Below are 22,076 nucleotides of genomic sequence, written 5' to 3'. Positions count from 1 at the left end.
TAAATTCAACTGATGTTATATTAGATTTGCATATCAGACCACTGATCAGTACCTTCAGTCAGTTAAGAGAACTTATGAGCCTGTTAGTAGATGTGAGTTGTGTACAAGGTTATGAAAAACTGTACACATTGAAGCATATGGCAGGGCTCCAGAACAGCAAGAGGGTTCATCCATCAATAAGGTTTCAGGAAAGAGGACATCCTGGTGTCTATATGTGTTTTTCCAACAAGAGTAAGTGATTTTTACCCTCAAATATGCTCTATCTGGTAAGAACAAGCAGGACTATGCTGTGGAAGCAAAAGATTATCTAGCCATCCTCCACAGGCTGTAGTGGACTCTTATATATCTGATCACACCTGTCCTGATACACTGAAACTATGTGAAACACCCCCTGAAACATTTGATTGAGGGGAAACCTAATGCAAGTGAACAGAGTACTTAACTGAACAAAACAGCAAAAAAGAGGAGATACTGGCTGGGGATGGGGAGGAAATAGAAAATGGAGGTGGACCAGCTGCAGAGCCTACACATTAGGACAGTATAAAAACGTGAGGCAAGCATTCTAAGAGTTCTCATGATGGGGTTTCTTTAATACACCGGAATGCTTTTTTCCAAGCTAAGAGATTTCTGCATATGCGCAAGCAGTGTACAATCCCATTTGACATGAGCAATACTGATTTGATGTGTTGGTTAGCATCCCATTTGCAAGCTGATGTGTAAACTGGAATCAAATCTCTTAGTATCTGTGGGTTAACCACTTCTAATATAACTGCATGTTATCCAAAGTTAAGGTGGGGGAGGTGAATTTGGTCCTGCTGGGCTTTTAATGAATAAGATGAATAATATCCTAAAGCCAATGTGCCAGGCAGGATGAAGCCACCCCATCTTCTATGCCTGAAAGATTGAGGACCCCCTCTGCCCAATGGAGAGTGGAAGTGCAAGAGCTGGGAAGGGCACACCTGCTGGCACCCCCCAGGCAACCCTTCCCTCCCACACTGGCACGGGCGGGCAGGAGGCTTCACCAACGCTCCCCATCTGCCAGTCCCGCTGGAGGGGTTTCTTGCTCAGCTTCAGTGGGGGAGCGGCTGCCTGGGTGATTTCCAAACATCTGAGGAGTCCCCTTGTCCCTAATGGTGGCACAGCAGTGTGCATGCCCTGCCACTGGGGACAATGGGGGCTTGTCATGCATGGGTACTCAAATCTGCAGATGGCAAGTCCACAGATACACAGGGCCAACTATATACGTATATAATCTAGTAGCTCTTGGTCTATTGAGGAGAATCAGATTATGCTTCCCTCCAGTTTATCTGTCCCAGAGCAATGGTCAAAGTGGAGCAGAGCACTCTTTCTGCATGAAAGGAAGAGGCAAACTCCGTGTCAGCTTTCTTTTCTTGATGATGGTTAGTGCTAGGCTGGTCTCCTTGTCATCATCTTCTTTCTAGGAGATGGGAGATAACAGAGATTGATCTTAATTCAGTGCTGAGTCTGGCAAAAAATTTCTAACCCACTGTGATACTGATTGCGTAGGACAGATAGTTTCATATTGGTGCTGAAATCAATGTGTGGTAATGTGCTGACTGAGCATTGGCGCATATAGTATACTCTCTAATCTATACATTTCCCATTGTGAAGATCCATTTTTAAAGGTTAAGGAAAGGGACTTTCTGCAAGGTGTTCTGGAGAAGTGTAGTTCAAGACACAAGTATCCTGTCCAACAAAAGTAGCAATGCATTTCTCTTAACAGCCCTAGACGTTGGTTTGCTTAGGAAATTTTAAAATAATGTTCTAGTGTTTATTGTCAGAAATTAAATATGCAGGCAGCATACATTTATGTCCACAATAAATTTATACTTTGTTATTGCAGTAAGGCAGAAACTCAGGAGAAGTTATCAAATAACATGAACTTTGAAGTAATGATTCCTCCTCCTCCTTCCTTCTTGCAGACTAAATATTTCCACAGTTGGCTCCTCATTTCAGAGGGTGACTCAGGAGCCATCATATGTTCATATCAACAAGCTTTATGGGTTTGACCCCATTTGAGGTGACTTCTTTTTGCACTAAACTGTGCTCACAAGATTGTAGACTATTTCTTTAATCTGCCTTTTGACTTTCCCAAAGGAAAAATAAAAGGCATCTTAGACCTAGATTCAATTTACTCCCTCCTGTGCCTATAGGAACCAAAGGACTGACTGAATTAGTGTTAGGATGCAAGGTACAGTTTTCGCTGGAATTATACTGCTTAACTGTGAACTGTTTTTTAAGGGGGTGGACATGTCGTAGTAGGTTGTTATTAACTTTCCCTGCTTGCAGATAGTTGTGCCAGAGGATTACTTTTTTCATCCATTATCACTGAAATATTCTTTAACAGGAAAACTCTTTTACGTGCAGTGTGTGCTTAGAAGTGCCCTCCATGCGTCCACTGTAGCATATTTTCAATCAGGTGTGCATAAGATAGATTTCAGGCAGCCTTTGTTATCACAGCAAGGGCTCAATGGCAGTGGAAGTCTTAAAGTTTCTGAGTCCTTATCATTTAGTGCACTTCTGATCAATAATTCCTGAGGAGGCCCAACTAATATAAAGTCTTGGTGGTCCAGTTTTGCACAATTTGGGGGTAGGTGAGTTTCAGCCTATCCTAACCTAATCTCTCTCTCTCTCTCTCTCTCTCTCTCTCTCTCTCTGTGTGTGTGTGTGTGTGTGTGTGTGTGTGTGTGAAGACTCTTCTGACTTCATTTTTCCAGGGTCTTACATTTTTTGGACATGTTCATTGTTAATGACTTTTTTGCTAATTGCCCTCGAGTTGGCTCCAACTCTTGGTGAACATGTGGATGAGACACCTCCAGGCCCTGCTATCCTCCACTGCTCTGCTTAGGTCCTGTAGATTCATGCCTGTGATCTCTGCAATTGAGTCTATCCATTTGGGCTATGATCTTCTTCTCTTTCTACTGCCCTCCACCTTTCCAAGCATTAAAGCCTTTTTGAGTGAGTCATGCCTGCTCATGATGTGGTCAAAGTACTACAGCCTCAGTTTCATCATCTTGGCTTCCAGGGAAAGTTCTGGTTTGATCTGTTCAAGGAACCACTTATTTGTCTTTGCTGTCTGGTGGCTCCCTTCCAGGTCCTGCGTGGCAATGGCCCCACAGGACTTGGAAGGGTGGGAGTGAGTGGGAGGTGGCTGCCTTCTGGGTTCCATGCAGCCTGAGCCACACGAGACTCAGAAGGCTGGGGTGACTGCTCAGAGGACTGAGCATGCCCCTCACTTTGCTGCCATGGTGGCACTCTATATGATGTGGCAGCAAGGGAGGAATTGCCTTTTTGGGTTCACCCCCTCAAGGCCCCAATTCCCCTCACTGGATGACACCTCAGACATGGGTGCTACTGGTATGGACTGCACTCCATAGCGATGTCAATGTGGGGCTGGGGTAGAAGAGTTCCGAAATACATACATTCATAGGCATGGGAATCAGAGGGGGAAAAAGAAGCATCCACAGCCCTGTGGCTACGCATACTGTGTTCAAAAGAGAGAACTGTATGGACAGTTCTCCAGAAATTGCATCAGCTGATGTAGACAAGTTTGTGGCTGCTGTGAATCAGGGTAACCTGAAGGTAAGATGGCTTTTCCTATCAGTGTAGAAAGGCCCCAGATCTCTCGTTGAAAGTCAAGCTTACTGGTTGCAGTAACATCTATTGCTTTGCCCATAAAGTCTGGGGGGATAATGGGGAAGAGCTGCTACTACCACTTTCAGCATCCACTGCCTGAGGCAGCCTCCTCACTCTGCCTAACCTGCTTTTTTGAAGCCTTTAAAGAGGCTCATAACACATATAAGTGTAAAAGAATCATGAATACCTTAAAATAATGAAACAGCAACAACAACAAAACCCCCACAATCCAGAAGGTATAGTGAACCATTTTTAGACCAGAAGGCTGAATTTCAATTTGGAAAGGATTTTGTGCAAGAGGGGACACATCTCAAGGTAGAGCTTAAGAGCTTGGGACAGGGAGAAAGTCAAATGGGGTGGTGGTGGGTAGAATTCTTACCCATTCAGATGTTTTCCCACCTAGCATACAAAACGCAGCTAAATTCCATATCTGTCTTGTAAAGAGTATGTCTCAGCTAGCAAAGCATAGCTGTTCAGGCTGAAAAGCCTTGCAACATCTTCCACTGTTACAAAACATGACCCAGTTCCATGGAATAGCTTTTGGGGCTGCCAATTGGATGCCTGATTGGGGAAGATGAGGATGAAACATTTGGTGCCATCTTTGCCTGTTTCCTCTCCAGGACTCTCTTTCAGAAGTTGTTGGGGGTATCAATAGTCTTTTATTTGCAGCCAGAGGAGTATCACTATTCCTGTTTGTAGAGATTCAAGTGATCTTGCAAGTCATTCTTGAATCAAAACTACAGCTAGAACACTGTTTGAGGGCCAGTGTGGTGTAGTGGTTCAAGCACTGGACTATGACCCTGGAGACCAGAGTTTGATTCCCTGCTTGGCAACAGAAAACTCCTTGGTGACTTTGGGGAAGTCACATATTATCAGAAAATCCTATTATAGGGTCCTTAAGCTCACCATAAGTTGGAAATGTCTTAAAGGCACACAACAAGAACACTGTTTAGACACTTGTTTCTATTTTCAAAATTTAACCAGTGGCTGTTTTACTGGAAGGTAATGTGAAGCCACACTTTCCAATATGTAAACCCCCCCCCCCCCCAGCATATAAATCCTTTCCTACATTTTAAAGCAAAGGAGAAACTTTAAAAATGTTCCCATAGCTTGAAAACACAACCTGATATGGAATGCTGATGCTATTCTTGAGGTAGTTGACCTAAACTCTGAATACTAACATCTAGAAAAGAGAAAGATATATACGAATGCATGTGCTAAGTCGAGATAATAAACACTTGGGAAACCAGACACTGTTCAGCCAGCACTCATTAATCAGAGCCTGGTGCAGAGGGAAATAAGAATAATGGTTTAGATTTTTCTTATACTCCCATAATAGTTGCATTCTCTTTATCTTAATCTGTAAAGCTATACAATTAAGATGACAAATGTTTATATGATCCTTCTATATTCTTTTTATTATTGTTTCAATTTATAGTTTAATATGAAGTTAAAAAGCCATTTACCAGCTTGAATATATTTCAGTATTTCAGCCCCCTCTCCTTTATTTTTCCCAGGCATGAAAACTAGAATATCTCAACTAACAGCTATCAAGTGTGGGACATTATTTTTCAATCAGACCATATCTGGCAAATGGATTTCAAAACTCTGTTCCTAGTAAGCTGGGAACCCCAAGATTCCACTCTATATGTTGCAGATTGCTTTTCCAGCTGACCAAGTTGTCTCTGGTTGATGTGACGGCCAGGAGTGCTTGTTATCAGCTTCGGCTGATACGCCAGCTGTGACCCTACCTGGAGCAGTGGGACCTAGAAACGGTTGTACATGCCCTGGTAACCTCTCATCTCGACTTCTGTATTGCGCTCTACATGGGGCAACCCTTGTGCCACATCTGGAAGCTTCAATTGGTACAAAACATGGCAGCCAGACTGGTCACTGGAAAATCTAAATTTGACTATATTACATCAATTCTAAAATCATTACACTGGCTGCCCATTAGCTTCCGGGTACAGTACAACGTGTTGGTTATTACCTATAAAGCCCTACATGGCTTGGGTCCAGCTTACTTGAAAGAACGTCTCCTCCCATACAATCCTTCATGCACACTCCGCTCTTCGGGGAAGAATCTCTTACAGTCTAGCAGAACTAGATTAGTGGCAATGTCCCAAAGAATGTTCTCTTTTGCCACTCCAAAAATCTGGAATAACCTCCCTGAAGAAATCTGCCAAATATTGAGTCTTTTAAGAAGGCAGTAAAAACAACTCTCTTCAGGTTCACCTATCCAGACTGACTAGGTCATAAATGAAGAAACTTGTCCATACGTGCTCCTGTGTTTTGTTGTCACAGAGTAATACACAATGTTTCTTTGATATTTTATGATGCTGTATTACTTGATCTCATTTTACAAATTGATTTTTAAGGAGGGTGGGATAGGGGGAGGGGAGACCTTGTTATTTACTTGTATTTTAAACTCTGTTGTTACCCACCTCGATCCTCAAAAAGGAAGAGGCGGGATATAAATAAATAAATATATTATTATTATTATTATTATTATTATTATTATTAGCTGCTCAGGTTCAGCAGAAGTCTCCTTCTTCTTCATCTTGTGTCTCTTTTGGTTCACTTATTTCTAGTTCTCCTTGTAGCAGGAAATGATATCAGATCATTTCTCCAATCCTGATTCTCATTGATGACAACCTTCCAAACATATTTATTTGGGCTAGAACTGCCTAAGCTGTACTCAGTGTGTGGCCATACAAATAATCTCTGGTGAGGTTGCTGAATCTATAAAGGGCCAGGGTCTACCACTGTGGTTCTCAACCTGTCGGTTGCAACCCCTTTGGGGTCGAACAACCCTTTCGCAGGGGTTGCCCAAGACCATCGGAACACACATATTTCCGATGGCCTTAGGAACTGAGACACCGCAATTTTATGGTTGGGGGTTACCACAACATGAGGAACTGTATTAAAGGGTCACAGCATTAGGAAAGTTGAGAACCACTGCTCTAGCAGGCTGCAGTAGGCTCCATGCTCTACTACAACAGGGAAATCACCACAACAATCTCTCCTCTTCTCTCTCTCTCTCTCTCTCTCTCTCTCTCTCAAATTCTGTGATCCAAGAGCTTTTGAAATTTAGAACTATTCAGAGGAGTGTGACTTATAATTCACAGGTGTGATGCAAACTCCTATGATAGCAATGTGTATTTTCTCTGTGTACAGGCAAACATTGTTGCTTGATGTTACATTTGGAAGTCTACAGAAAATAAAGAAAATCGATGGACTGGAGCATGTGACAGTGTATTATAGAAGCTGAAGGGACTACCTTCAGTATGTGGATTTTTCTTGCTGTTGCAGAAACATGACCCTCCGGTAGGCCCAGGGATTATTTCAATGGGCAGTGAGAGGCAGAAAGCATGCCCCCAAATGTTCCCACTACATTATTTGCTTAACACATTTTCAGCCACAATATACTGAAATCCTACAGTAATCATGCACACTTGTCCCTCCATGTTTGCAGCTTTGACTTTTTGCGGATTTGATTATTCACAGATTTTGTTAATATGTTTTCTCTAGGAATATCTAGTTCCTCCAGTTCAACTCTATAGTCAATTTTAACCAAAAGTTGACTGAAGAACCTAGAGATTCCTAGAGAGAACACTCCACTAGCTACTTGTTGCTCCTTCAGTGCAATTCTGTGGTCAATGTCTGGCAGATGTTGACCACAGAGTTGCACTGGAGGACCCAGAGATTCCTAGAGAGGTGTTCTCTCAGGTAAAAACATAGTGTTTTTGTTATTTGCGTTTTTTTCCCCATTCACGGGGGTCCTGTGCCCCAGCGAATGTGGAAGGATGAACGCAGTCTTCCAGATGATGCTTGACTACAATTCTCATCACCCCTAACTGTTGGTTTGCACTCCTGGTAGTCACAGTCCAACAACATCTGAAGGGCCACATAATTTCCCCCTATGGAGCATGGATTAAATCTTTACAAAACCTCTTGGTGGTTAAAGAAGCTTTTTCAGTTGCTGTCACAGGAAACAGAAATAGAGCTTTGATGGACCACATATCAGGTACAAATGCTACCTAAAATATGTTTCTTTTTTGAGGGGGCAACAATGTTTATCATCATTATTACTTTTTAAAAGTAACGTGGTGATGAATCATGTTGTTAACTTGTTTTGTGTGACTGCTAGCTATTATCCCTAAACTGTTGTTTTGCAGGGCTTGTAAGGAGGATTTTAAAAATCATTTTGTGGGGTAGGTCTTACTGCATCCTGCCTAGGAAAAACAAGTCTCTTTCCAAAAATGACATAAATGGATTTTTTAAAAACCAAGAAATACAATTGAGAAAAAACAGAAATAGAACAGTTTCTGAAAATATATTGTTTATGGAGTTTATCACTGCTAGTAAATTGCAGGAGGATGACAGTCTTTGACAAGTATTTATCACATGTCACGTTTCCCCTGTTGCCAGCAATAAAAAGGTGATATGCACCAATGATTGAAATACAAAGCAGCAACAGGAGAGACTCGAAGTCGTGTGATATGTACCTACCAAAAATAGGCTTTACTAGCCTCATATGATACACTTCTTCAATTGCAGGACTGCCATTCTTGAACAAAACAGCTTGAAAGATAGATTCGAATACGAAACTGCTGATTTCATCTAGCAGTGTCAACTCTCCAGTGGCTTGGATAGGGACATTTCCCCCCTCAACTATTTCTGTTATTTGTCTCATCAATGCAAGAATATTTGTGTTACCACCTAACTATTGTTTGTTAATAGTTGCTATTAAGATGAATGTATTTTATCTGTACAAGATAACTGTACTTAATCCCTCATCAGAGCTTGGAAAAATATTACTTTTTTGGAGTGAACCTCCCAGAATTCTATAAGTTCCAAAATACTGTGGCAAGTATGGCTCTGTCTCATGCCTACCCACCCAAACTTCAGGTATCTCCAACATTATGCATCTGATGGACTATAGTCCACAAAGACCTATACCAGTGATGGCGAACCTATGGCACGCGTGCCAGAGGTGGCACTCAGAGCACTCTCTGTGGGCACACATGCTATTGCCCTAGCACAGAGTTTGCCAGAGTTTCTTACTAGAAAGCCAGAGGGACATGGCACTTTGCAATAAATAAGTGGGGTCCAGATTGCAGTTTGGGCACTCAGTCTGTAAAAGGTTCTCCATCACTGACTTATACCATAGGAATGGTTGTTGGTGTGTAAAGTGCCAGCTGACATTTTTGCTTATCAAATATCACTAGTGAAAGAAACATTCATGACAACTTAAGCAGGTCAGAAAAAAGTGAAGCCTGAAGTGAGCTTTCAATTCATGTCCTGAAGAGGGTCACCATCCAGCTTTGGTCAGGATTAACACCTGAAAGGTGTCTGGGCAAAGGAGGCTTTTTACAACACTATCAGAATAAGTAAACGAATTCTTCCGACACCTAACTATGGATCTTATTGCATGGCTTAATAATTCATTTTACCTCTATCCAGCTTAAGTTTTAGGAGCTTATTGCTTTGGTTTATTCTGCTTACCTCTCCTGGTTTAAATTTCAATTCGGGCTGCAACCTGATCTTATCAGAAGGTTTTTGCCATTGTATTTGCTGCCTGAATACAGCTTGTGTTCATCACTGCTTCCAGGAGTGCTTCACGCAGCTCTTTTCAGATCTGGGAATTTTCCAGTTTAAGAGAATGGCCACCAGGACGCTCCTGGAAGTGGGGTGCATCCAGGATGTATTTGGGTGGCAAATTTGGTGGCAAAAACCTTCTGTTAAGATCAGGGTGCAGCCCAAATTAAGACTTAAGATGGATAGCGTTAAAACAGATTATTAAGCCATGTGATAAGATCCAAACTCTGCTCACTAGACTGGTCTGTGTAATAAGGCAGTCCTTGCTAGCTGGGCAGACCTCCCTCACTTGTTCCTCCTGTACATTTGTCTCATCCTGGCTGCAGCTTCATTGGGTTTGACAGCTAGCCATACTGAAGGGGACTCAGGTCAGGAACTGATTTTGGTGCACCAAATGTCTAAACTATACAAACACAAACACACAAACACAGTCTAGTGGAAGCTGCAGGAGAATGTTTTTCGATAACCAAGCACAGGCATGCAGTGCTAAGTATATTACCAAGTAGACCATAAGAGCAGGAAAGAGAGAAACCAGAGCTGGAGTTCTCCAGAAACAAGACAAAGCTCCAAAACAAAGCAATAAGCTCCTTGCAGCAGATCTGGCTGAGATCCACTTCTTTGCATCTTGCAAAAGCAGGCGGGGGGGGGGGGATCCCACAATTTTACAATAAATCCTCCATGTAAAATGAACATTGTAATTCATTCTCATCAGGAAACCAGTCATCTTGACTTTTCATTAAAGGGAGAAGGAGGTGGAATGGCACGAGCCCAGCTGCTTTTGAGCCAAATCATTTCTTTCATTCACAGTCATGTGGGAACTATTTGCAGATTTCTGGAAACATTCTTTTTAAAAAAATATATAATTAATTACTTTTAATTACCTTAATGCATCAATTCTGGGGTGAATTCCAAAAATAAAATGAATGCCCTTGTTTCCAGATTGCCCCTTTAAAAACCAAACTAAACTGAAAAGCAGCTGCACCAAATAAGAAAGAAAAGCATTTCTAAAAAAGTAAGAGGCCTTCAAGGAATATTGGTATACTTGAGGCCTCCTTTTTATTCTGCATGCATTGAGTTATAGGTAAGGCATTTAAGCTATTATTGTGTCACAATCACTTCTGTTTTCCCTGCTGGAGAAGAAAGCTGGTGATTATGATCTGCCCATTCATCGCACTAGCGTGAGAATACAAATAGAGCCATCCAATCAGTCTGGCTTCTTGCCTATAACTTTGGATGTGCCAGTCCTCATGGAAAAGAATATTCTGAACATTGGCAATGGATATATTCAAAAACTAATGGGAGAACACTCCAAGATAGTCTGCCACTGGCCTTAAAGAAGCCATCTTAAACCAGAGATACCAAAGGGAGATTAGTGATAGTGATGCTGCATTTTATTTTGTTTTTATTTGACTTCTCCCAATATGAGGCTCATCGTGGCTTGCAATATATGCTAAAACAAAATAGATATAACAGTACAAAGGTTTTAAAAGGATTAAACTGTCATGATCAATTCAATTTAAACATGAATTTAAAACAATTTACAACACATTAAGCACAGAGTACGGGTTGAGCATTCCTAATCCAAAAATCTAAAATCTTGCAAAACCTCCTGCTTGTTTGTCTCTCAGATTCCCAGTGTCACTCTAGATTTATATCTCATACACAACACAAATAGTGAATGAACGAGACATGAGGCTGGAGAGAGATGCAAGGATCTGTGAAATGGTGGGACACATGGATTCGCACTGTGCATTATTCCTGTACTCCTGCCATTTCACAGATCCTCAGTCTCTCTCCAGCTGTGTCTCTCTCCAGTCTTGCATCTCTCTCCAGCCTTGTGTCTCTTGCAAACACAGCACATACTGTTTGACTTGTATTGTCTCTTGTGTATTATGTATATGCAAATGCAAGTATTCCACAAAACACTTCTGGTCCCAAGCATTTCATTTTACTCAGCCTGTACATACTTTTAAAAAGCACAGTCATTGCACATCCTTTTACCTCAACCAATTAAAAGCTTAAGGCTTTGATTGAACAGGAAGATCTTTGACTGTTGGTGAAAAGAGAGCAGAGAGGGGGCCAAATGAGCTTCCCTTGGGAGGGAGTTCCATAGCCTTGGAACATTTAATGAGAAGGCTGTTTCCCATGTCTTCACCAAACAAGGCATACTTGTGCCACATTACGAGAAGGCACGACTAATTAGAAAAAACAATAATGCTAGGAAAGGTAGAAGGCAGTACAAAGATAGTAAAGTCACATGCTAGATGGCTAGACTGAAGGAAGGCCACAGGCCTGAACCTGTAGATCCTGACCAGAGAGGTTGAGGATAGGAGATCTTAGAGATGTCACATTCATAAGTTTGCCATGAGTCAAGGTCAACTCAAAGGTAGTTAACAACAACAATTGGTGCAAGGATATTTGTGAGATTTGGGGACTTCCTCGTGTTAATTATGCAATTGCTGTTACTTTCTGCATTTAATTTTTCTCTGTTCTCAATAGCTACAGTCTCCTCTCCAGCCAATTTTGCTGCCATACATGGCTGAAATTCTAGATAACACTTCATATATCTGATTTAGTCAACGATAACCAGAGCAAAAGCTTCTGTTGTAATAAACGTGTTAGCCTTTAGGGTGCCCAAGAACATCTTTAAGGCCACTGAAAATTAGAACTTTTCTCCCGTTGTGACTCTGACTGTTTCATTTGTACTCCCAATAATGCCATTCCAGGCTCTCAGTGTATTCATCACATTCCTCAGCAAATTGCAACTCTCTTAAAAAAAGGTCCTGACCATACCATTCCAGTGGGTATATCTGGCATTATAGCAGGACAACCTAAAGCAAAATGGTGCTTTTCTAGCAGAGCCACATTTGCTATATTTCTTGCTCGGATGCTTCTGCAAGAGTTTTCTCTCTGGGAGATCAAACACCAGCAAATCCATTTTGCTGCCAGCATTCTAGAAAAACCTTCTGGAATCGATTTAAAGAATTAGCACAGGGAAAAGTGTAAAAGGGACAGGGCTTTTGTGCTCCGGCTAAACAGTAGTCCTGTTTTGCTTTTCTGCAATGCAATTTAAATTCTCTAATTCTGTGGCTGTCAAACTGGGAGGCAGAGGTCTAAATCCTCAATTATTTGGCCTTCACATGGGAAGACAAATAATTACCGTATAGTGATTTTTTCCCCCAGTGTGGAAGAAAATGAATATTCCTATACACTATTCTCCCTGTATTCCAATGTCCAGAAATAGTGCCAAGGAATGATTTTGCAGAGAAAAATACATGGGATCTTTGGACACACAGAAAAATATGTCTTGTGTCTATGCAGAAAACAGCTCTCCTGTGCTAGGAGACATGTTTGGTGTGCAGGAAACCTATTTTGTGAGCTTAAAACAGGCTTTTCTGCATGCACACAAATGTGGTTTTTCTCAGCAGAATAGCTCCCTCATAAGACTTCAGGGCATTCAAATACCTGGAGACAACAGCGAGCGAGGTGAGTGTTTAGCGTGTTTCACAAGAAGAAAGGAAACTCCTGTTCAAACCTCACTTGGCCTTGCAGCTTATTTGGAGGGGAAATCCATTTAACAAATGGATGCTAGCTACAGGAAAAGAGATTTTGCCTAAACATTAGGAAGAACTTCCTGACGGTAAGAGTTGTTCAACAGTGGAACACACTTCCTCAGAGAGTAATGGAGTCTCCTACTTTGGAGGTTTTTAAACAGAGGCTGGATGGCCATCTGTCGGGGGTGCTTTGATTGTGAGTTCCTGCATGGTAGGGGTTGGACTGGATGGCCCTTGGGGTCTCTTCCAACTCTACGATTCTATGATTCTATGAATTAAAATGATTTAAATAAATTGGATTAGCATATATTCTATAGATCCCAGCATGTGTCAGCCATTGGATATTGCTCACAATTGCCAACAAGGAACATTATAGGTATTGCTGAGCCTATTGGGGTGGGAATAGAACATGTTTCAAAGTGGAGAGGGTTTTTCTCAAAAAACCTGTGGTTCCATTTACACTGTAGGAAAAAATGCAGTTTGATACTACTTATACTTAATGCTGTGGAATTCTGGCATTGGTAGTTTTGTGAGATATTTAGCCTTCTTTATCATAGAGCTCTGATACCACGACAAACTACAAATTCCAGGGTTGCATAGGATGGAACGATGGCAGTTAAAATGGTGTCAAGCTGCATAAATTCTGCAGTGCACATTACACCTGGGAAATGTTGCTCCAACTCCCTTCTCACGGGCAGCACATTTTGGAACAGCTGACACAAAAACACTGGTTGGAATAGGAAATCCTCCCCGAACTACCCTCAAATTTCACTACCCCTTTATATTAGTTTCATACTACTTTATTTGTCATACTACTTTATTTGTCATGGCTTTGCCCTAGAAAATAATTTGGTGTGAAAATTTAATTATCTCTGCTACACAACTATAGCGTGTACCCCTGAAAAACATGACTAGGACTCTCTAGTTGAGAATTCTGAGTACCATCATCAGACTACAAACCCATAATTCTGCCGGATGGAGCCATGACAGTCAAAGTGGTGCCAGAGTTCTACAATTGTATAGTACGGTTACACTTTCACTCTCAAAGTAAAAACTGGAGAGGAAAGAACCTTCCAAGAATCACAGAGCCTCTCTTTTGGAATTTACAGACACACCAGATATTCTAAGAATTTAAATGGTGCTCCCATTGGGGAAACAGGACTTTCTTAAACTCATTCACAGGGAAACTGGAAAGGCCAGTGATCTTCTGAGCCTTGTTTTTCCCACAGCATACAGAAAAGCAATCAGGAAGTTTAATGCATCCAGCCATATGCAGCTACCTTCTCCAGATGCCCTCACACATCTGCATACTCCATGCTATATTTGGGGTCCCCATATTTTCATGTTCCATACCTGGAGCCACTATGTTCTTGATGACCTTTAGGAACACCGGTAACATCAAAAAATCCACCAAATGGTGATACCTTTATTGGAACAACTAAAATTCACAATATACATGCTGCAGGCTTTCGAAGCTCCACTGGCTTCTTCATCAGGCATGGTGTTAAAAACGATACAGGAGGGAAAAAACTGAGATGTTAGTCACAGGCCTGCATTTTGCTGTTTTTGATCTCCGTTCAGATGGTGTGGAGGGGTATTTCTTACAGGCTGGCATTCAGGCTACCCCTGGGTGTTTTTAGGAACATTAGTTTAGGTTCCCAAGAGAAAAGGAGTGAGACCTGAGGCACGTGGACACTCCAAGAAATCATACAATCAAAGCTAAATGGGAGTACTGATTGCTCTTTCCTTCCTCTAAGCCATCTGTATTTCCTCTTGCACCTTTGGACAAAGTGGTAGAATTCAAAGATATAGCTGTGTTAGTCTGTAGAATCAGTATGTAGAGAGATCCTGAAGCACCTTTGAGACTAACTGCAAGAAAGAAGTTGGCAGCATGCACTTTCATAGACCTAAGTGTTTCATAGACCTAAGTAGCTCATGCTACTAACTTCTTTCTTTCATTTAGTCTCAAAGATGCTACAAGATCTCTCTACACATGCTTGAGACAGAGGATCTCCTTGCACCCAAAGCAAGCCTTTGATGCCTTGCAAGATAGACCATCCCTAGAGCTGAGTTTTCAGGTATAAATACTGGTCCCAAGAATCTATTTTCCGCACCCACAATATGCATAAAGATGTCCCAGGATGAGCTCCATGTACATTCAGTGCAGATGCAGCTCTGGTTCAACACTTGAATCATTACATCATGCTGGCCAGATAAGGGAGACTAATAACAATAACAATAATATAATAATATAGTTTATTTATATCCTGCCTTTTCCCGAAGGAATCAAGGCGGGTTACAGAACAAAACAACAATAAAATATAATATTTGACATTCGATAAAATTTACATTTAAAAAAATAGGCATTGCGTGACTATTATTTGTTATTTGACGTTTTTAATTTGTTGCCTGCTTTACTTTATTGTACCTTCTCCTGTATTGTTATGTATTATTTATATGTATTATGCTATTATTTCTTAGATTGTAAGCCATGGGCAGGTTTACTTTATCTATTTTATTGTTTGTATGCACAGCGCTGTGTAAATCTACTGCGCTATATAAAGAAAGCATAATAATAATAATAATGTACTGTATTATGCATCATTTTGATTAGACACCCATCAGATAGCTGTAGACATAGGACTGACAGCAACATTTCCATGTGACATTAATGCTTACAATGACAGAGCTGGATAAGTCATTATGGCAGTCCTATGACAGATTCAGCTGTCTATGTTTAAATGCCTTGTGTTGGTTATTCAGGGCACTGATGATTGGAATAAAGTCCAGGCCCCATTAAAATCAGATAGCTTTTCGAGAGGCTAATTCCACAGTATAAACAGAAAGTTCACTGATCACAACGAAATGTCCTTGTCGCAATGCTAGAGTCCCTCATTATGGAATAAACCCAGTTGCACCCAGTGAGACTGGACTTTGGAGAAGGTCTGTAGAATTGCACTCCTGGTTCGGGATTCAACTCCTAAGCTTAAACAGGCTTTATCTCACAAAACTACAGTTAAGCTCTGTATACACACTGTGGAATTAAAGAGGTTTGACACCACTTTAACCGCCAAGGCTCCATCCTACATAATCCTGGGATCTGTAGTTCACTGAGGTATTCGGCCTGGTCTGACAGGGAGCTCTGGTGCATCACCAAACCACAAATCCCAGGATTCTGTAGGATGGAGTCGTGGCAGATAAAGCGGTGTGAAACTGCTTTAATTCTGCAGTGTGGATACACACTAAGGGATTTGGGTCTGTCTTTCTGTCTCTGTCTTTCCTTAGAGGCAGTGTGGTATAGCGGTACAAGTGTTGGACTTTGTCTCTGGAGACCAGGGTCCGAACCCTGTCTTGGCCATGCAAACCCAGTTGGGGACCTTGGACGAGTCACACTCTCTCGGCCTCGGAGGATGGCAGTGGCAAACCTCCCTCTGAAGACTTGCCAAGACGAAGCTCACATCGTGGGATATGTTTTATTGAACACAATTTGGTGTGGGAATTTAGGGTCTTAGGGCCGCCATGAGTCAGAAACACAACAACAACAACAACAACAACAACATCAAAAACAACTCTCCTTTCTTAACACTGCTGCCTATATAAATAATTTCTTCAAGTACCTTGGTCAGCAACTAGTTGTTATAAGAGGCAAGAAGGGCCTATAGAATTACTCATCATGCTGCATTCGTCCACTATGGCTGAGATGAAGCTCATAGGGTGGCATACGGTACACACACACACACACACACACACACACACATATTACAATTTATAATAAAATAATTTAATATAATTTAAAATAAAAATTATATATATATAATATAAATATATAAATATAAGATATATATTTATATATAAATTATATATATATATACATATTGAATATATAATATTTATATATATTATATATCTATATCTCTAGATATAATAAATATTTTATATCCAGTATATATATATATATATATATATATATAATTTATATATTTTTATATATTTATAATATATTTATATATTCAGTAAATACATCTATATTTACTGAATATATATATATAAGCATATATTCAGTAAATATCTTTATATAACTATGAATATAGTTATATATTTAGATAATATATATTATATTCACTAAATATATATATTAATAATGTAATACATATGTTTACTGAATTCTGTTGTTGTTGTTTGCCTTTCAATTAATTTCTGACTTATAAGGAAACTATCAATGGGACTTCCTTGGCAACTTTTTCTTCAGAGAGCTATTCTTGTCATGGTTGGTTGTGGCTGAGAGAGTGTGACTTTGCACCCAAGGTCACCCACAGCGGGGCTCGAACCCGGGTCTCCAGAGTCCCTGATACATCGCTTAAATCACTGAGCCACTCTCTACCTTTCCTACCTGCCCTAAAAAACACCCCCTCTGTTTCTCTCTCTCTCTCTATCTTTGAGAGACCTCCCCTTAAGCATTCCGCCCCGCCCCCTCCTCCTGGCTGCCCACCGGCGATTGGCCACCGGGTCGGGACTGGCAGGCGGTCCCCGCCATTGGTTGAGAGGCGTTCTATCCCCGCCCCCTTTCCGGCAGCCCCGCAGCGCTGCCTGCCGGAGAGCAGGGCCACTTCCAGTCGTGAGATGGCGGCCACGGCGGGCAGAGCTCGGCTGCTCCTCCTCCTCCTCGCCAGGACTCCCGCCGGAGGAGGAGGAGGAGGAGGAGGCAGCAGTGGTAATGGCAATGCGGGAGTGGCAGCCTCAGGGTGCTTCCCAGGGCTGGGCAGGCACCGGCAGCAGAGGCACCGGACGGTGAGTCCCCTTGGCGGCTGAATCAGAGGCTGGGCCGCCTTCCTTCATTCCTTCCTTCCTTCCTTCCCTTGGCTTCCCTCTCCTCCTTCTCCTTGGGCGGATCAATGCAGAGCCAAGGGGAGAGAAGGCGCTGCGGTGATTGGGAGGAGGAGGAAGAAGAGGAGCAGGAGGGAGAAGAGGAGCAGGAGGGAGAGGCTGCTGCTCTTTCCTGCTGCTGCAGTGGGCTCCTTGGGGGGCGCACTAGTCTGCACTGTAGGCACAACCCGGTTTCATATCGCTCTCAACCCGCAACAGACACACAGGCCCTTCCTGCAAGACCCCTGGGATATGTAGGGGGCAGGTTGGGAAGGGAGGAGGGGGGGAAGGGAGCACCCTTTTTGGGGCAGAGCTTGGGGGACTATAGATCCCACAGTGGGGTGGGGCCATAGGAAAAGGTGAAAGACCTTCTTGGGCTACAGATCCCACACTGGGATGGTGAAAGGCCTTGTGGGACTACAGATCCCACAGTGGGAAGGTAAAAGATTTTGTGGGACTACAGATCCCACAGTGGGATTGTGAAAGACATTGTGGGACTACAGATCCCACACTCAGATGGTGGAAGAGTTTGTGGGACTACAGATCCCACACTCAGATGGTGAAAGGCCCTGTGGGACTATAGATCCCACAGTGGGATGGGGCCACAGCAAAAGGTGAAAGACCTTGTGGGACTACATATCCCACAGTGGAGTGGTCAAAGACCTTGTGGGACTACAAATCTCACACTGGGATGGTGCCATAGGAAAAGGTGAACGCTTGTGAGACTATATACCTCACAGTGGGATGGTGAAAGACCTTGTGGGATTACAGATCCCACAGTGGGGTGGTGAAAGAGCATGTGGGACTACAAATCCCACAATGGGATGGGACCATAGGAAAAGGTGAAAGACCTTGTGGGACTACAGATCCCACAATGGGATGAGGCCACAGCAAAAGCTGAAAGGAGTACAGATCGCACACTGGGATGGTAGAAGTCCTTGTAGGACTATAAATCCCACAATGGGACAGGGCCAAAGCAAATGGTGGAAGCCCTTGCAGGACTACAAATCCCACAATGGGGCAGGGCCACAACAAAAAGTGAAAGAGTTTTGTTGCTTCAGATCCCATACTGGGATGGGACCACAGTCAAAGGCGAAGGGCCTTGTGGGACTATAGATCCCACACAGCACTTTTGATTGATGGATTGATGGGATCTGTTCAAGGTGACCGGATGTCCTCAAGGCAGTGGAGGGGACAAATGTAGGGCAGTCAAGGAAAATGTAGGACATCACCAAATAAAAACTAAGAACACTCATAGAAGTGTAATTTCATGCTTCTTAGTCATGCTCAGAATGGAGGACGTTTTGGAATTCCTCCTGAAAAGGCTGTTGAAAGTAAATACCTTTTAGTGGATTTAACTCCTTAATTGAGTGGCAGTGGCTTGAAGTGTTGGACTCTGGAGACCAGGGTTTGAATGTCTACTTGGCCATAAAAAAAGCCATGGGGTGAGTCACACTCTCTCAGCCTCACAGGAAGGCCATGGCAAAAAACCCTCTGAACAAATCTTGCCAAGGAAACCCAAGGGTAGGTTCCCCTTAAGCCAGAAATGACTTGAAGGTGCACAACACACACAGGCACACACGCTTTCTCCCAAATTGGGGTCCAGTGTGGCTACAGTGTAGATGCACCCTTGGAGACCCTGCAACTTCCCTGCTTCTCTTTTCTACTGCATCCCCTCCATCATTCGTTTCATTTTATTTTTAATCTCAGCTCCTTGTTATTACTTCACTGAATTGATTTCCTTTTTAAAAAGGAGGAAAAGGTTGCTCCTGAAAGTCCCCTTTTGGGATGATGGAAGTCCAGTTTTGGCTCACTGTTCCTTCGTTGGAGGGGCAGTGTGGGCTCTAGCACTTAAATATAATAATAAAAAAGGAAACGGAGAGGTTGTGCAGGGCTTCCCTCTCCCTCCCTTTCTCCCTTTAAGGCTCTTTGGATTCCCGCCAGTTGTCGCTTCTGACAGTTGTGAGAAGTACGTGTGTGTTCTCCCCCACTGACTTGTCTCTAAGCAAAGTTGTTGGTTAGAAATCAATGCGGCGAGCGTGTAAATCTGGGCACAGCATTCTCCTCCCATGGCACCTTTTGCCTTTGGCGTTGAAGTTGTTAAATATAGGTTGAGTCTCCCCTGTCCAAAATGCTTGGGATCAAAAGTGTTTTGGAATATTATTATTATTAATAATAATATTATTGTTGATTCTGGAGTTCCTGTATTTGCCTATAGGTAGATAATGAGATGCCTTGGAGACAAGAACCGAGTCTGAACACAAAATTCATTTCTGTTTCCTATATACTTTTATACACATAGCCTGAACCGTCTGAATAACTATCTGTAAGCTGTTCTGAGAGCCTTTAGGGCTGAAGAGCCTGGTATAAATACAGTAAATATAATAAATGTTTTTAAAAATATTTCAAATGATTTTGTTCATGAAGCAAAGTTTTGTGCACTTTGAGCCATCAGAAAGCAAAGGTGTCACTCTCTCAGACATGAAAGAAGTTTTAGTTTTTGGAGTATTTTGAAATTCCAGGTAAGGGAGACTCAACCTATAATAAAAGCGTTTTTGATGCATCAGTATGAGTAAGTCAGTACTCAAGGAATGAAATCCAAGTAACATGAAAGTTGTAGAATATTCACATAGTAGCAAGGAATTCATAACGGAAATACATAAACAATACAAAAACTCTGTGAAACGCCTGTTGCTGAACTTTGTACTCCTCTTTTGCAGTTGTAGATAACAGCTTTCATACCTTCCTGGTTATATTTTACTTCCTTAATGTTTGGATTGCATTTAATTGAACTCTGGATATACAGTAGAGAGTGAATCATATTCCATTGTGTCTTTGGAAGTCCAGTTACTGTTGTCTTTCATATAATATTAATAACGGCTGATGCTGTATTCCCTGTCCACCTCCAACCTCATTACAACATTTTTCTTACAGTCATCTCAATACCTTTCTATCTTTCTGTGGTCTGAAAGATTAGGCGGTGGGTTAAATTGGGCAAATAAAACCGATCAAGCAAACTAATTTTTGTTCTTTGTAGCCAACAGTTGGGCCTGAGGAGAACAACTTGGGTAGAAGTACATAGAGAGAAGGAAATATACAGTTGAACAAGCCTCTGCCAGTCTCATCAGCTACATAATCTGAATGAAATATTTGTTCAGTTTTGTTACTTCAGCAAAAGTCTATCTGGAAGTGAGTGATAATCATACAGAGCATTTTGGAAAACAGACCTAACAGCTGTCAGTATCTTCATTGAAGGGCAAGATTTATTGATAATGTTAGTATGTCTGGTTGTAGCTTTGTTACCTTGCTTTATTGTTGGAGAATAAAATAGTTTTGATGAGCATGGTTGCGTGGAGTTATTAATTCTTAATATATCAATAAAAGTTGTACATGAAAAACAATAGAATTTATTTCCATGCTCATCTTGCCAATTTTTGTTATTTTTCCTACTACTGTATAATCAGTCATGTTCAAGTATAATCCCTTTACTGTCTTTAAGAAAAACCGATCATTTTGTGTTCATTTTCATTCAAGATTACATTGCTAGGTGTGCAGTAAATGGCACCCTGCATTGTTCTGGCGATTTTATGAGAACAGTATAGTTTGAGATGTTGTTGTTATTCTTTGATAGGGAGAGCTTGCTGAAGTTGCTTGACCTGTGTTTGACAAGTAGTTCATGAACTGCTGCTTCATCTTGTCATGTAGAACAGACTTCTCCAGTTGATCAGGAAATTTTACAAGGCACTGGATCAGATTATGGAATCCAGCGGTACTTGGCTTTGTCATGTTTGTGTTACTGATGACAGAAACCAGAATGCTGTAAGAAGTATGCTTTTATTTTGATTATAAGGGATTGCCCCTGTGAATGGGACAAGTAGACACACGTGTGCTATTTCTTCTTGACTGTTGACATTAACTTATTGATAGGGAGAACAGTGATCCCAGCGATCTTAATAAATTTGCTTTAATTTGCACGGAATAGCAAAGAAAGCACTGGATTTTTGTTCCTTTTCTTTGACTTCACCCTTTCGCATATCATATTGGGCTACAAAAAGATAATATTTTTATAAACTAAACCAAGTTTGGTTAAGGAAAGTTGTTGGCTGTGACAGACTTTTAAACAATTTGAGCAGATGCTTGTGTGATCCCCTTTCAAAGAATGTGATTTATTTCTTTGGCAGCTCTGATTTCCACAAGCCATGGTGTCACATAACTACTGTAAGCAATGCTAGCTGAAGTGCAGTTGTGATTCTCCCATGCTGCCTCATTCTTGGTCTTAATGTGGAAGTGAACGATCTCATTTTACTACTGTAGTAGAAAACAGAGGCTGAGGTGAAGTTGCTGTTTTGCCCTCCAAACCCTAACACTTGGCCAATTCAACAGATGTTTATCAAGAGCTCA

The 22,076-nt window shown here is 41.7% G+C and overlaps 1 protein-coding gene across 2 annotated transcripts in view; it reads left to right on the top strand.

The window, feature by feature from the left end:
• Positions 1-22,076, top strand: part of MCU (mitochondrial calcium uniporter) — a 177,855-nt gene that overhangs the window by 57,116 nt on the left and 98,663 nt on the right. Inside the window, exon 1 of one of the 2 annotated variants that reach the window (XM_089510393.1) lies at positions 17,442-17,600. The exons of the other annotated variant lie outside the window; for it this stretch is intronic. The gene's annotated coding sequence lies outside the window, so the exon portion shown is untranslated. Of the gene's footprint in view, positions 1-17,441; positions 17,601-22,076 lie in introns of those variants that run through there. 2 annotated transcript variants of the gene reach the window in all.

Source organism: Sceloporus occidentalis, unplaced genomic scaffold (genome assembly GCF_023333645.1).
Source record: "Sceloporus occidentalis isolate IW3139 unplaced genomic scaffold, rSceOcc1.0.p SCAF_2, whole genome shotgun sequence".
NCBI lineage: Eukaryota > Metazoa > Chordata > Lepidosauria > Squamata > Phrynosomatidae > Sceloporus > Sceloporus occidentalis.
Note: the sequence above shows the minus strand (reverse complement) of the source record. Positions and strands in the feature narration are given on the sequence as shown.